Raw genomic sequence first — 11,484 nt, 5'->3', positions numbered from 1 at the left:
TTAGCGGCCAGTGCGCTATACAACTTTAAACATTCTGCCCGCCAAAGACGACAGTCTTTCAATCTATCTGCCTGCCATGGCTAACTACCTATACTTAGTATATCAAAAAATACGAAATGTCTAATTTCCCTTAGGGTTCAGTTCAGTTGCACAGTTCATTTATCCAATTAAATTCTCATTTTTCTATATAAACAAATCAAACACTAAGTAAAAGTCTTATTATCATATAAATAATAATTGTAACTTTGTTCAATGAAACATTAATTTTCTTAACAAGTGGACTGTATAATAAGGAATGAAAAAGAACAAAAGTAATGAGTAGGTTAATAATTTCCTTCGTCAATGATAATAACTCTAGCTAGACTATTTACTGGAAATTAAGTAATGAATCATATACACTAACGGTATATACTATAAGCGGAATATTTTAGAGAATCAGTAGTCTCTACTAACTAGTGTAAGTTACAAATATCATGGAACTTAAGTAATTAATAAGCATGTTACATCAAATATATATCCATATTTACACCACATGTTTTAACACTTATTTAAAACATTATCCGAAATTAACAGTCAGTCAACAGTTCCAGATTAAAAATACCTACCTACTGAAGTATAAATTCAACAAAATTTAAATAAATTCAAAGAAACAAGTTCTTTGAATAATCTAATTCCTTTACTGTTTTAAATTCCAAAACATATATGTATCTTATCCTAATTATTGTAATCTGTTATACAAAACATTAATTAATATTTACACATTTATTATAACAACTTTGTCTATTAGATGTTACTTTGCCACTTATTATCCACCCTAATGTTGTGTTTTGGGCGATCGCAGTTCCAGAGGGTGATTTGAGGAGACCTTCTCTAATAATGTTGCTGTAAACCTCAGCACCTAACAGAACATCGATTGTGTTAGGTGTATGATATTTAGGATCAGCTAACTTTAGGGTATTAAGTGTTGCCCAAGAAATCCCAATTGTCTTGGATGGAACAATAGTGGTTATACTATCAATTACATAGGCTTTAACATTTCTTATATAATCAGGTCTAATAAGAGAACGTATTGGTAAAATAACCATAGCTCTTGAATTAATACTTTTGCCACAACCTAAACCCGAAACCCTACAGTTTGTATAAAACTTCCTCAACCCCAGCTGTTGTACCATGCCTTCTGTAACGAATGAAGTTTCCGAACATTGATCCACTAGAGCTCGAAGAGTGCGTCTTTGATTTTTATTAGTTTCGGTTGTGACTAAAGCTGTGGGAAGCAAAACATGATTTGTATTTCCTCGTGAGAGGTGACTGCTAATGTGTTTAACATTCTCTTCTAACAATGTAGGTGAGTCAAGGTTAACTTGGCACTGATCATCATTCTCACTTTCAGTTCTATGTTCTTTTAATCTATTTACAGAATATTGATGTAAGAGAGAATGATGTCTCCCTTTACACGTGCCACAGTAAGTTGTACTGCGGCAATATTTCGCTGAATGATTTGGCACAAGACAGTTATAACATATTCGATTAACTTCAGCGAACTGACGCCTTGCGCTGTACTCTAAATTAGAAAAATGTTTACAGTTACAAAGCCTATGACTACCTTTACAATATATACAAACTATTTCTTTTCCGAACATAGTTACAACTTTTGAGGGATTATTAATCATGTTACTATTTTTATCTTTAGTTTTGTTAAAATCATTTACTTTGGGGTCTAAAAATTCTAATGAATGATATCTTTTTTCTAAGAACTCCTTAAACTGTATAAAATTAGGCAATTGATTCGACTGAGAAGATATTTCGCTTACAAAAGACTCCCATTGCTTACGAGACTCTTGATCTAACCTTAAACTAACAAAATATATAACTAAAATATCCCAAGACTTTATATCAATACCCAAGTTCTTTATTCCGTTTAACATATCTAATGTGCTATCTAATAAATCTTTAATGGCGGTGGCAGACTCTGTTTCTATCTTCTTTTTACTAAAAAACCCATTTAATATGCAGTTCACCAAATATTGTTTATTGTCATACCTGCTCTCTAACATCGACCAACATTGCGAGTAATTTTCATTTGTAATTGGAATATGACGTAGCAGTTGCTCGGCCTCCTCGGTGATACTTCCCTTTAAATAATGTAGTTTCTGCACGTCGTCAATGGCACTATTGTTATGAACTAATGAAATAAAGAGATCCCGAAACGTCATCCACTCTGTATATCTTCCTGAGAAAACTGGTATGGATATTTTCGGCAGCTTCACGTTACCTCTGTTACAAAATGCAGTGTTGAACGACGACGACTCGGATGTAACTAAGTCTTGATTTGGATTGCACAATTTTGCTACTAAATCTTTTAATTCTGATTTGAACTCGATATAAAATTCCTCCATGTCGTCATACAGTGAGTCCTTGAAATAACTACAGTCTGATAATTCCTTTATTTGTAAAAGTTTATAGTGGTTTGCTGTAAATTCAGTCCATTTTGCTTCTATAACTTGCAGCCTCGTTTCAATGTATGATTTTGACAATCTATCCTTAGGACTCTTTTTAAAGTTAACTTTGGACTTTTTTAATTGTATCATAATATTATTTTGCACGTTTATAAGCTCCATTGTTATATAAAATCACTTAAATTGTTATGTTTGTATTACTCACGCACGGCTCGGCTCTGTCCTTTTACCAACACACGATCTCTTCCGCCGCACTGCTGCGGGAGTAGACTTCGCTCAATGATGCTGATGCTATACCTCCAAAGAACCGCTATTGCAGCGCCTGGTATCACCGTCGAAGACCTACTGCTTCCTTTACCCCGGCACTTACACGAAAAACTTTGCTTAAATATTCTACTACTGGTTACTACAATCCGGCTCGAAGGACCAAATGTTTAGATAATTAGCCGGGATGTAAAATAAAAAAACTGTATGTTGGTAAAAATAAAGAAAACTATATTAAAAAATCTTAAAACATAAAAACAATCCTAACTATAATTCGTCTTAAACCATTGTTGTGAAAATTAACAAAAGAAGCTCGTCATATTTCATTTTACAAAAATTTACTTTTTTTCTTAGCGGCCAGTGCGCTATACAACTTTAAACAACGTGGCTTATCAATCTTTCAAGACTGTTGGCTCTGTCTACCCCGCAAGGGATATAGACGTGATTAAATGTCATGTTATTAAATAGTTAAGTAGGAGAATCTTAATTTCATAAGCTTAAAGCCTTGACTGACTTTAACTAATAATTACGATTATTTTATTATGTTTGACTATGTCAGTAAAATATTTATAAAATCATCTTGTAACCATTCAATAGCTGTCTATCTCTTACTTCAGAGCTTGACGAACGAGAGAAAAGGACGGCTATAATTACGTTTCGTAGCTCTTAGAATTATGTTTGTCTACTTAATTTAACGATTATTTTGATAGATCATTGTTAATTGAGGTTTATTAAGGGTAAAGTAATAAAACAGTGTAACACATCAATGTAACTTAAAGTATGTAATGCCTAAGAATCTATACTAATATTATAAAGCTGAAGAGATTGTTTGTTTGTTTGAACGCGCTAATCTCAAGAACTACGGGTTCTAATTGAAAAATTATTTTGCGTTGAATAGACCATTAATCGAGGCAGGGTTTAGGCTATATAACATCACGCTGCAACTATTAGGAGCGAAGAAATAATGGAAAATGTGAAAAAAACGGGTGAAATTATTCATCCTCGAGGGCTTCAATGATGCCCAAAATAACTATTCCACGCGGACGAAGTCGCGGGCACAGCTAGTAATACGTATAGTGTGACTCAACTGCTTGAAGAAAAATATCATGTGACTCAGCTGTTTCTCGTCCCGTGAAAATTTAGAACATACATACATATAATCACGTACATATATATCCATTACGGGGCAGACAGAGCCAGCAGTCTTGAAAAGACCGATAGGCTACATTTAACTATTGGGCTTAATGACAGAATTGGGATTCCAATTCGTTGGTCTCCTTTTGCCGTGCCGGTTCCCGGCACCAATAAAAAAAAGAATAGGACCACTCCATCTCGTTCCCATGGATGTCGTTAAAGGCGACTAAGGGATAAGCTTATAAACTTGGGATTCTTCTTTTAGGCGACATGCCAGCAACCTGTCACTATTTGAATCTCAATTCCATCATAAAGCCAAACAGCTGAACGTGGCCTATCAGTCTTTTTAAAACTGTTGTCTCTGTCTACACCGCAAGGGATATAGACGTGATTATATGTATGTATGTATGATATATACCTAATAACACAAACTGTGAAATCAATACATGTCTGTCCATTCATCTGTAACTTCACTTTCCCATTTGATGGAATCCGGGAGAGATCGTTCATATATCTTTTTCTTGATAGTGTTTGGGAAAACTGGAGACGATTTCCCGAAATTCCCACGGGAATGAGACTAACGACCACGGCCGAGACTCATAGTTTCCTTAAGCATAGATCCGGTTTCACTCCACTCAAATAAAAACCCTATTAAATGGTAATATGACTCATAATTGGTCAATGATTATTGATGATCATGAAAAGAGAGATTAGTACATTGTTAATCGATTTTTTATTATATGTATATTTAGTTGATTAGTTACACGTTCAACTGAATAGCTCAAACAAACGTAGGTATCATGATCAAATCGAGGATGTTTTGATCAAAAAATAACTAAATATAACCTAGAAATTTTGGGCCGTGTGGTTCCCGGCACCAATACAAAAAAGAATAGGACCACTCCATCTCTTTCCCATGGATCTCGTAAAAAGCGACTAAGGGATAGGCTTTTAAAGTTGGGATTCTTTTTTAAGCGATGGGCTAGCAACCTGTCACTATTTGAATCTCAATTCTATCATTAAGCCAAATAGCTGAACGTGGCCATTCAGTCTTTTCAAGTCTGTTGGCTCTATCTACCCCGCAACCAACCAGGTATAAGTTTTCGAGGTAAATACTTTGACCACTCGACCACCAACGCCGGTATAGGTCACTGACTGCTTATCATCTTTATTTATTGCTGATTTATATATAACTTAACATTATAAATCAAAGTCACATCTATACTTACTTGTATTATAAAGCTGAAGAGTTTTTTTGTTTGAACGCGCTTATCTCAGAAACTACTGGTTCGAATTGTTTTTTTTTTTTGTGTTGACTAGACCATTTATCGAGGAAGGCTTTAAGCTATATAAAATCACGCTGCAACAATTAGGAGCGAAGAAATAATGGAAATGTGAAAAAAACGGGGTAAATTATTCATCATTGATGGCTTCAATGATGCCCAAGATAACTATTCCACGCGGACAAAGTCGCGGGCAAAGCTAATTAATAATATATATATTATATCTATATAAACAATATATATCTTCTTCGCGGCTTTAGTCCCGGTTGCATCCTCACCACTCTGGAGAGGAGCCCGGGGTGTGCCTTTGACCATGGACCCTGGATCGGGTGAGTCAGGTTTACACGAAGCGACTCCCGTCTGACCTCCGCAACCTTAGCAGGGGAACCTAACCCGTATTGGATCATTTAGAGCCACATTCAGTTGCTTGAATGTGCAGGTTTCCTCGCGATGTTTTCCCTCACCGTAAGAGCATCGGTTAGTTATCAAACTAATGTACATTAGTTTGATCCCTTACGGGGTAGACAGAGCCAATAGTCCCGAAAAGACTGAATGGCCACGTTCAGCTGCTCGGCTTAATGATGGAATTGAGATCCAAATAGTGGCAGGTTGCTAGCCCATCGCCTAAAAAAAGTATCGCAATTTTATAAGCCTATCCCTTAGTCGCCTTTTACGACATCCATGGAAAAGGAGTGGACCTATTCTTTTTTGTATTGGTGCCGGGAACCACACGGTATATGTGTATGTATGTTATTATCATTTTGTTCCTCTATCAGTGTCTACGTAACTCCATAATAATTCTTTATGGAAAAATACCACTTAGCATCACTGAGCGATTACCAAATTTTGTCTCCAATTGATAAATTAATTTATAAAATACGTGACTTTAAATAGGACGTCGTAAGATTATAGCTTACATGCTCTCGAACACGAATCGCATTTAATTTCATAGTAACTTAACCTTTATTTAATTTCTAGGGAAAAAAAACACTATCCTACTATTCGGTACTATTGTATTACTAGAGGCCGCCCGCGACTTCGTCCGCGTGGAAACCCTATCAATCCCGCGGGAACTCCGGGATAAAAAGTAGCCTATATGTTATTCTGGGTCTTCAGCTTACCTACCTACCAAATTTTATCGTTATCGGTTCAGTAGTTTTTGCGTGAAAGAGTAACAAACATCCATACTGACATCCTGACATACTCACAAACTTTCGCATTTTTAATATTGTACATCTAATTGCAATAAAAATGACCCTCTTTTCGTATGAAGTTAGGTTATTGTGCCGTTGACTGTAGATATCTGTCACAGATAACTTTTGTAAAAAGGGAACCGCCTTCAACCGATATCCTCCTTTTTTGATGTCTGTTAAATATCTAAACACTTTTCCTAAGAGTAACATACACTTTCCTGAAAACCGCATCAAAATTGATTCAGCGAAACGCGAGAAAATCGCGGACAGACATACTTAAATACAGGTCCAACTAAATCAAAAACAGGAAGAACCACCTGTTTTTGATGGCGGTTAAAACGATAAACTTTTTTGTATTGGTGCCGTTCCCGGCACCAATACAAAAAAAGAAAAAGACCACTCCATTTCTTTCCCATGGGTGTCGTTAAAGGCGACTAAGGGATAGGCTTACATACTTGTGATTCTTTTTTTAGGCGATGAGCTAGCAACCTGTCACTATTTGGATCTCAATTCCATCATTAAGCCGAGCAGCTGAATGTGGCCATTAAGTCTTTTCGGGACTAACGGCTCCGTCTACCCCGTAAAGGATATAGACGTGACTATATGTTTATGTCTGTATGTAAAACAATAAATAAATTTGAATCAATGTAGGTAAATTCAAGGAGGACCAATTCTAGTACATACATACAATATTTCCCAAAGGGTAAGGCAGAGACTATATCTTACCACTTGCCACGATCCCTGCATATTTCTTTCGCTTAATTCACATTACCAACTCTCTTTATTCAAACTCTTCGGTTTCGGGTACTCTTGACCTGACCTTTTGCCCGAACGTCTCCGATTTGACCAAGGTACGTTCACCTAGGTCTTCCCACTCCAGAATTTATATTCGCCTTGTATATTTACTTAACTAGCTGTGCCCGCGGCTTCGTCCGCGTGGAATAGTTATATTGGGCATCATTGAAACCCTCAAAGATGAATAATTTCCCCCGTTTTTTTTTCACATTTTCCATTATTTCTTCGCTCCTTATAGTTGCAGCGTGATAATAAATGGTCTATTCAATACAAAAAGAATTGTTCAATTTGAACCAGTACTTCCTGAGATTAGCGCGTTCAAACAAACAAGCTCTTCAGCTTTATAATATTAGTATAGATTAGAATAGGTTTATTGTTGTCCATTTATCTTTGTTTAGGTTCTTCCTTAGTCGTCCTTACTTTCTACGGGTAGATTTGTTCCCGGAAAGTCTGACTTGGTCACGAGTTTATAAAAGGTCACGGTCAAAATGTGTGTCAGAATTTCATTCCTATAAAGATCATGTAATATGATGCAAATTCGAGAATTATGGCAACACTCCATATAAGCATGGTCATCTTGACTCATAGCTTAACTTAGAATTGAGAACAAAGATATTTATTCAGCTAGACCATGCATGTCATCCGATTAAACCTATTTTCTGTCGCTCGATCATACTTGCTTACTCGTTATATTTGCGAAAAACAGGGGGGATAATAAATTGAAAAAAATTATATAAAGATCTAATATGTTTATTTTTATACATAATATAACATATCACATCTATATCCCTCACTGGGTAGACAGAGCCAATAGTCTTCAAAAGACTGAAAGGCCACGTACAGCTGTTTGGCTTCATCATTGAAATAAGAATCAAATAGTGACAGTAGTTATTACGGAACCTTTTATCGTAAATGGCTTCATAAAATAGAACGACTCCATATCTTTCTCTGGAATGTGGTAAAAGGCGACTAAGGGATAGGCTTATACACGCTATTGAACATAAAAACTTATTTATATGTGAACTTGCGGTATCTAGCTAAAACTATGTCCGTGTTTAAGGTGTCAAGATCAAAATATCTATCACTGTGTAGATAATTAATTTAGCATTTTTACGATGTCGCTTTTCTTGAAAATACACGGGAAATCCTGAGAGTGACTATTACATAAAATACGAAATAAATAAAAGGAATTACTTACTGTTGCGTCAGCGTATTGCTTCTATTCCAGTTTCTTTTTTAAGTGTTGCCACATATAAACCAGGAATTCCCCCTCCTTTTGCGTATTTCTAGTTATTATACAGAAATATAAGGTGCCGTGTGGTTCCCGGCACCAATAAAAAAAAGAATACGACCACACCGTTTCGTTCCCATGGATGTCGTAAAAGGCGACTAAGGGATGGGCTTACAAACTTGAGATTCTTCTTTTAGGCGATGGGCTAGCAACCTGTCACTATTTGAATCTCAATTCTATCATTAAGCCAAACAGCCGAACGTGGCCTGTCGATTTTCGAGACTGTTGGCTCTGCCTACCCCGCAAGGGATATAGTATAGACGTGATTATATGTATGTATGTTTATACATATATATATATAGATTCCCCCGCTAAGCTTCTGAGCCTGGTGTCTGCTTTTCGTCGATAACTTTCAACTTTTAAGCTTTGACGTTGCATTATGGTATTTACAAATAAATACAGGTATTAAACACGTACGTAGTGAAGATACCGTTATTTTAATCTCGGACATTTCGAATCATGTTACAAATGTACCATGCGGTCCTCGAGCGACTTTTATACCTATATATATATAGGTACTAATATTATAAAGCTGAAGAGTTTGTTTGTTTAATTGTTTGAACTACTGGTTCGAATTGAAAAAATCTTTTTGCGTTGATAAGACCATTTATCAAGGAAGGCTTTAGGCTATAAAACATCACGCTGCAATTATAACGAGAAAAGAGATAATGGATAATGTAAAAAAAAGGGGAAAATTAATTCATCCTTGAGGGCTTCTATGATGACCAAAATAACTCTTCCACGCAGACGAAGTCGCGCGCACATCTAGTTATTTATAAATAGTAAGGAATTTCATATCGGCAAAAGAAGTCGCGGGCAGTACTAATGAAAAATAAAAAGTAACATTTCCGCGAATGCCATTCTTGTTTTATTTTATTATACTCTGTGGTTTATCTTCAATGCCGTGGCGTGGGAAGGCGAAAAAGGATAGGAAAATTACTACTAACTTAGCATTATACCAACAAAGATGGACTCCATATTTTTAGGTAGGTACATAATTCAGTTAACAATCCTACTAATATAATAAATGAGAAAGTTTGTGAGTATGTCAGGATGTCAGTATGGATGTTTGTTACTCTTTGAAATTTGTATGTAGGTAGCTGAAGACCCAGAATAACATATAGACATTTTTATCCCGGAGTTCCCGCGGGATCGATTCCACGCGGACGAAGTCGCGGGCGGCCTCTAGTCTTACATAATCTCTCTCCCTTCACTTGATCGACTCAATATGTTGTTTCATTTCTATATCCGTGACGTCTTTAGACAGAGTCTTCTTGAAACGATTGAAGGCCACGTTCAGCTGTATGGCTCAATGATGGGATTGAGATTCTAGTGCCGTGTGGTTCCCGGCACCAACAGAAAAAAGGAAAAAAAGTGAAAGTGGGATTAAATACGCAAAAGTAAAATAGAAATATATAATAAATTATAAAAAAATATTTAAAAAAAAACAAGAATAGGACCACTCCATCTCTTTTCCACGGACGTCGTAAAAGGCGACTAAGGGACAGGCTTATAAACTTGTGATTCATCTTATAGGCGATGTGCTAACAACCTTTCACTATTTGAATCTCAATTCCATCATAAAGCGAGACAGCTGAACGTGGCCTTTCAGATTTTTCTATTCTGCTGGCTCTGTCTACCCCGCAAGGGACATAAAAGTGACTATATATATGTATGTATTACAATGAAACCTACCAACATGTGATTGACCCTTAGCATTCCGCAATGAACTCAAGGCAGTCTGGGTTTTGGATGTAAATTTCGCAAGCAACTTCCGATGAGCGGTTCCGTATGTCTTTTTTGATTAAATCATTCATTAAAGAATACGTCACGTCTTTATCCCTTGCGGGGTTGACAGAGCAGTGGGGACCAAAAAAAAAGATTAGGACCTGTCTAGAGATATAATATTGGCCTGTCAGTCTTTCAAGACTGCTGGCTATGTCTACCCCGCAAGGGGTTATATGAATGAATCAATGAATTGACAGTTCAGCTGTAATGATTGAATTGAGATTCAAATTGTGGCAGTTTGCTGGCACATCGCCTAAAAGAAGAATCCTAAATATGTAACCCTATTTCTTAGTCACCTTTTTATAGTTTACCTATAACTAGTTTTATTTATTTGGAAAAGTGTTATGAATATGGATGAAGCAAAAGAAATATACGGGGAAAGATTGTAGGCTCTGCCTACCCCTCCGGGAAAGAGACGTGATTTTATGTAGGTACGTTATTAAAAACCTCTTTAAATTCTTTTGGAAATGAAACCAAACCAATAATGGAATCCTACAATGCTGACCCGAATTAGTTTTCTCCGCATTTAACTTTCTCCTGATAAACATTAAATTCAAGATAAAATTTTATTGAAATTGTACAAACATACATACGTATAGTCACGTCTATATCCCTTGCGGGGTAGACAGAGCTAACAGTCTTGAAAAGACTGCCACGTTCAGCTGTTTGGCTTAACGATAGAATTGAGATTCAAATAGTGACAGGTTGCTAGCCCATCGCCTAAATGAATAATCCCAAGTTTATATGCCTATCCCTAAGTCGCCTTTAACGACATCCATGGGAACGAGATGGAGTGGTCCTATTCTTTTTTTATTGGTGCCGGGAGCCACACATGGTATGGTATGGTATTGGTAGGCAGTAGGATAATTGTGTTTTTTTTCTGATGTCATTTGTAACCATTAACAAATAAGTCAATGACGTGTATAATTACTAAGGAGGTACGATCGCGTTCATATCTGCAGTCATAGTTTTAAAATTCTTACGGGTTAAAATAGCGTGCACTGTGGTTCCACTAGATACACACACACATGCATATTTAAAAAGAATAAATATTCCATCAAATGAATACGGTCTTTAATACCAATGATTACTAAGTAAAACAGTTTATTATTCTATGACATATAACATAACAAAACAGAAAGAGACAGTAATCAACGATGGCCGAACTGGGCCCGATAATTGTCGATCGAGATATCGTCGTCTCTCATTATTTGCATAAGATTTGCCTATAGAGGGACGCCTGCGACTGCCAGACTTATGTCATTTCAATAAGGTTGAAA

Source organism: Amyelois transitella, chromosome 30 (genome assembly GCF_032362555.1).
Source record: "Amyelois transitella isolate CPQ chromosome 30, ilAmyTran1.1, whole genome shotgun sequence".
Lineage (NCBI taxonomy): Eukaryota > Metazoa > Arthropoda > Insecta > Lepidoptera > Pyralidae > Amyelois > Amyelois transitella.
Note: the sequence above shows the minus strand (reverse complement) of the source record.